At 36.8% G+C, this 6,191-nt stretch overlaps 1 pseudogene; it reads right to left on the minus strand.

Annotated features, from left to right (window-relative positions):
- Positions 1 to 1,459: 1,459 nt before the first annotated feature.
- LOC125916706 (NADH dehydrogenase [ubiquinone] 1 alpha subcomplex subunit 5-like) lies at positions 1,460 to 1,804 on the minus strand (annotated as a pseudogene).
- Between the last annotated feature and the right edge of the window lie 4,387 nt (positions 1,805 to 6,191).

Here is a 6,191-nt window from a genome sequence, read left to right on the forward strand (position 1 = left end):
TTCTTGATATGGTTTGCAATTCAGAATTTTGAAATTTTGATTATTTCCAGTTCACCTTTTTTTCTTCTCTTTGTATTTTTGGAGTCTTATCTAAGAAACCATTGCCTAACCAATGTCAAGAAGATTTACACCTAAGTTTTCTTCTAAGAGTTTTATAATTTTAGCTCTTACATTTAGGTCCGTGATACATTTTTTTAAACTTTTATTTATTTATTTATTTTGAGAGAGAAAGAGTGAGAATGTACACGCTTGAACAGGGGAGGGGCAGAGAGAGGGGGGACAGAGGATCCAAAGCCGACTCTGTTGCAACAGCAGGGAACCCAGTGCGGGGCTTGAACTTACAAACTGTGAGATCATGACCTGAGCTGAAGTCTGGCACTTAACGGACTGTGAGATCATGACCTGAGCTGAAGTCTGGCACTTAACAGACTGAGCCACCCAGGTGCCCCTAGATCTGTGATCTGTTTTAAGTTAATTTTTATGTGTGGTGTATTGTAGGGTTCTAATTTTCATTCTTTTGCATGTGGATATCTAGTTGTCAAGCACCATTTGTTGAAAAGATGACTCTTTCCCTATTGAATTGTCTTGGCACCTTGTCACAAATCAGCTGACAGTAAATGTAAGGTTTATTTCTGAACTTCTATCCTGTTGATCTACATATCTATTAATATGCTGTGCTGTCTAGATTACTATAGCTCTGCAGCAAGTTTTGAAACAGAAAAGTGTCTTCTAACTTTGTTCTTCTTTTGCAAGATTTTTTGCCATCCTAATCTCCTTGCATTTTTATATAAATCTCACATTCAGCTTGTCAGTTTCTGCAAAAAAGCCAGCTGGGAGTTTGATGGGGATTGTGTTGAATAATATTGTTCTCTTAACAATGTGAAGTCTTTCAGTCTGTAAACACGAACATCTTTCCATTTATTTAGATCTTATTTAGACCTTATTTAGATCTTATTTAGAAGTTTAGATCTTATTTAGAAATCTTCCTTAATTTCCTTCCACGGTGTTTTGTAGTTTTCAGCATAGAAGTCTTGTTCCTTCTTTGTTAAATTTATGCCTGCATATTTATTATTTTTGATGCCACTATAAATGAAATTATATTCTTATTTCATTTTGAGAACGTTGTCTGCTAGCATATAATATGCAAAAATTAATTTTTACGCATTCATCTTATACCCTACAAACTTGTGGAACTCATTTTTTGGTCCCGATAGTTTTTCAGTGCATTCCTTATTATTTCTCTATATAACATTTTATGTGCAAATAGAGATAATTTTACTTCTTGTTTTCCAATCTGAAGATCTTTTGTCTTCTTTTCCTTGTCTAATTGCCCTCACTCATTATACACTATCATGTTAAATACAAGTGCCAAGAGTGGACATTCTTTCTTTTTCTTTTCATATAACAGAACATTTAATTACATTGGTTTTCTATCACCACACTAGTCATTTAATAATGATTATATTGGCCATTTCCATTGGTTGGCAGGAGGCTCTTCCTCTAAAGGCTACCTTGATTTCCACTGTATCATTTTTCTGGCCAGACTTAGTTCATTTTCAGCCTGAAGAATCACTCCTATAGTTGGCCACCCTGAAGTTGGTCTTTGAATTTCTTAACACCTGATTCTGCTTTAACCATATTCAGCTTCTCAGTTGTAATCTATTCTGTATACTTTCTATATGCTGTATTTTTAGGAATTTGCTGAAGAACATTGAGAAACTTTATAATATTCTTAGCCTCTCTTGTGACTCTGACATCTAGCCAGTCCCACAAGGCTGATGGTCTTTTATAGCAAACCCACCATGACAGAGCCCAAGGGTGAACATTCTTGTCTTCTTCCTGATCTAAGGGGGAAAACAATCAGTTTTTACCATTTAGTGTCATGTTAGTTGTGGGCTTTTCATAGATGCCCTTTATCAAAAGGTTCCCTTCTATTCCTAGTTTGGGAGCATCTTTATCATGCAAGAGTCAAAGACTTTTTTTTTTTTTTTTTTTTTTTGTGGCTCTCTTGAGATGATTGTGTGTTTTCTGTCCTTCATTCTATTAATATAGCATTAATTGATTTTCAGATGTTAAACCAAGTTTGCATTCCTGGAATAAAGCTTACTTGGGTATGGTGTATAATCCTTTTATGTGTTGCAGGATTTGGTTTGCTAGTATCTCATTGAGGACTAGATCCATTATTTCTAAGCACAGGCTAAACGGATATGTCACCAAATAGGGTGGTTTTAGTACCCTCTGGCCTCATGCCCTAGAAGCATTGAGACTTCAGTATTCCCCTTGCCACGTATAAGGCATGCTAGATTGGACACAATAAATGTTTGTTGAATGTATGAATGAATGAATGATATTGTCAATGAACAGCCCAATTGCTTTAAGCCAATGATCATATGAATGAGAGTTATGTTTGTTTTTTACATCAAGAATTTTGTTGTTACTCTGGCTCTGTTGTCTGAAGGGTGGTATCTGAATCTAGTAGCTGTTTCTTCAGCACCCCCCCCCCCCCCCCCCCGAGGCTCCGCCTCAGCCCTTGAGTTAAAAGGGCAGAGAAAGCCACTCTTTGATTTTGGGGAGACAAAGGAATGAGTGAATAAAGTTTGCACATCGCATCTAGGCCATGATGGAATCTATATGTATTTGTGTTTCTAGGTTTTCATATTTTGGTCAGGGATTTATATTTTTTCTGCACAGAATACTTATCCATTTCTGTGTAAACCTGGATCTCTGTAAGAAGAAATCATGAAAGCAAAAAGGATAGAGTTTAATTGCCTTAATGAAAATAACATGCCACATGGTCAAAGGTCAAACTTTACAAGGTGATTCAGGCTAAAAGTGAGTTTGACTCCCCGCCCCCCCCCCCCAGACTTTAGTCTCTTACCAATTATAACCTGGAATGAACAATTCTTTTCCCCCCATTTCAGACAGTTTTCATTCAAGTATTTATCTTTATCAAAACACAAGCAAGACATCCTACATTTACTGCTCTAGAGTTTGAGCTTTTCATGTAATATAACTTCAAAATATTTCCATATCAATCTCTTTAATCTATTATTATTATTATTTTGAGAGAAAGCACACGCGCGTGGGTGCGGGGAGGGGCAGAGGGAGAGAGAGAGACAGAGACAGAGACAGAGACAGAGAACAGGGCTCACCCAAAGTGGGGCTTAAGATCACCCAGTGTGGGACTCGAACTCACAAACTGTGAGATTATGACCTGAGCCGAACTCAAATGCTTAAGGATTGATCCACTCAGGCACCGAATCTCTTTAATCTTATAAACAAGCAATTTTATAATCTGTAGGTATATAATGCTTTTTAAAAGAACTTAATGTTTTTATACTTTAGGTTTGTATTTTTAGATTGTTTTGGGGTTCTTTTATGTATGTGCTATGATGAAAAATGCTGAAATGCACATCTTTATATGAACATCTTGAACTACGTGTACCAATAAAATCCTAGAATTGTAGAGTCAAAAGATTTTTATATTTCATTTTAGTAGACTTTGCCAAATTACTCTCAAAGAGGCTGCTTAGTATATGAGAATTCCATTTTTGAACTCTTCACCAACACCACAGGAGTATCAGGGTTTCTCTTAGACCGTATAGTGCTTTGTGAGAAACTGAAGTCCCTCCCTCTGGTTGAGGCCGCCCTGCAGGCACATGATTTAACAAGTGGAACATTAGCAGGAATTGAGTCCCAACATACCCCCTTGGCTAGATGTCCTTGTGCAGTGAACACTGTACACGACTGTACCTGACCACAATGTTATGCATAATTAATTTGCAAAAACCCATGTCAGTCGATATGCAAAAAGGGATATCTCACTTTGATTATGAGTGAAGTGGGGTATTTGTATTTCTTTTTCTCTGAATTGTTTATAGCCTTATTTTATGTTTTGTTGCAGCTTTTTGTGGAGATTTTTTTAAAGGAGATTAGCCTTGTGCTTATATTTTTCTATGTTATTCTTACCTCTTAAATTTGTTTTTTTTTCATATAAAAATTCCTGTTTTTACATAGTCAAATTTATCAATCCTTTTCCTTTTTACAAACTAAAGAGTCACGCTTTCCTTTTCTATTTTTCTTGTATTTGAATATTGGATCTCTGTAACTTATTCTGATTTAAAGTGAATGCTTTAATGATATTTTAAAACGTATGCATAGCTAAGAGCCCCATCATCAGAAAATTGAAAAAGGAAATCATAAACCTGACAAAATATTTGCATTAAATATATTGAAAACAATAATTAATATCTTTATGGACTAAGGCCCTTAAAAATCAGTAAGAAAAAGAAATCAATAAGAAACTGAACTCACTGTAGGAACTATTAAAAATTTTTAATCTCCTCACAACATCAATTTTATTAATATCCCCATTTTCCAGATGAGGAAAACTGAAGCATAAGAGTTACCTTGCCCACATTACTTAACCAAAGAAGAGACATAATTTACCAATTGGTATATGAAATAGTTTTAGCAATTCAATGAAAAAAAAAAAAAGAAAAGATGCTATCGATCACGTACGCACTGAGCAAGGATTAGAATGATTCTCAGATGATTGTCTTGTGATAGTTTAAATTGGCACAACCTATCAGAAGAGCAGCTTGATGATTAAAAACCTTAAAATGTGCATACACCCAGACCCAGCAGTTCCACTTTTAGGAGCATATTGTAAAGGAAATAATTACTTGCTCACTGGAGTAATGTTTATGAAAGCCAAAAATTGGAAATAGCAGTTGAACACCAAGAAATGTTTTCAGTTATGTGGGAAACAATCATGTGTTGGAATAAGCTACTTAAAAATGGTGTAAAACATAATTTTGAAAAGTGATTTATATAATAAATAATATAAAAAGGCAGGTTTAAAATAATGATTCTATTTTTAAAATATGTGCATGAAGACAAATCTACACAGAGAGAGAGGAAATTCATTTATGAGGAATAGTGTGGTAGCTTCTGCTTTCGTCTGCTTTGGACATGATCGTGGCCAGGGATTTCATATCCAGGGTCTGCCGGGACCTCCGCTGGAATTAAAGCCATGAGTTGCCCTGTAACCGTATTGGCTTTTCTCTAGCTGGCATGAAATCAACTCAGTTTTAAAATCATTGACTGTTTTGCAGCCACTTTATTTTTTCTTGTGAATTCCATGATGAAAACAAAAATATAGGTCCTTATAGCCATCTTCTCTTGGGGGTTAATTTTCTTCTTAGTCTGTTTGATCATAATCACTTGGAGAGAAAATGAGCAAAAATTTGAATTTCATTTACTTCTCTTTGGTCCACAGCTCATCAGGTCTGGTCAATGAGTAATATTCCAAATATTTTTAGCTTAAATATATTTTATCTTCCAAAGTCTGAGAGGATAACAATCAGTGGGGGAGTCAGACTTCACCTTTTGCCTACTTAATGCAGGAGGGCAGGAGATAAGGACTCTGGGTTGTTGATCCTCTAAATAAGCCTCTTTAACTTGAATAAAGGAGAAGTTCCAACACCCTTTCTGGTCTTGAGGGACTTCAGTGTAATGGGCTAACTGCCCATTCTTGGGAGTCTGTATTCTTGGGAGTAAAGATTCATATTTAGTGGGGACTCAACTTACGTAAAAGTGTTCTTGAGGTAGAAATAGTCTTAAGCAAATAAACACTTCTGGTCCACTCTCTATCCCACCGCTATCTGAGCAGGGGAACCCAAACCAAAAACAACAGTTTTTGTTCCCCAGAAGGGAATGGGCAAATAACATTGCTTTTAAAAGTTTGCTCTGTTATCGTTTATATTTGCTTATGCCTCCATTTATTTTTGTTTCAAGGGGCTGGATGTTTTTATTCATATAAACCTTCTGGCAAGTATAACATTTCAGCCATTAACACTAAGGGAATTTTGGTTGACAAAGGAGGGACTTAAGTGGTGTTTTGCTTAGGAATAACCTGGAAAGCTGTGCCGGTATGTGCTTGGTGAGTATATTCCTGCAAATTGGCTCATTTTGTAAGGTGTTACTGGCACACCTGGGTGACTCAGTCGTGGACTGACTCTTGATTTCAGCTGAGGTCATGATCTGGCTCTTTGTGAGTTCCAGCCCCCCCCCCCCCCCCCCCCCCCGCATAGGGGCTCAGCGCTGAAAGCACAGAGCCCGCTTGGTATTCTCTCTCTCTCTCTCTCTCTCTCTCTCTCTCTCTCTCACTCCCCCCCCCCCCCCCCCCC

This window comes from Panthera uncia, unplaced genomic scaffold (assembly GCF_023721935.1).
Source record: "Panthera uncia isolate 11264 unplaced genomic scaffold, Puncia_PCG_1.0 HiC_scaffold_1010, whole genome shotgun sequence".
Lineage (NCBI taxonomy): Eukaryota > Metazoa > Chordata > Mammalia > Carnivora > Felidae > Panthera > Panthera uncia.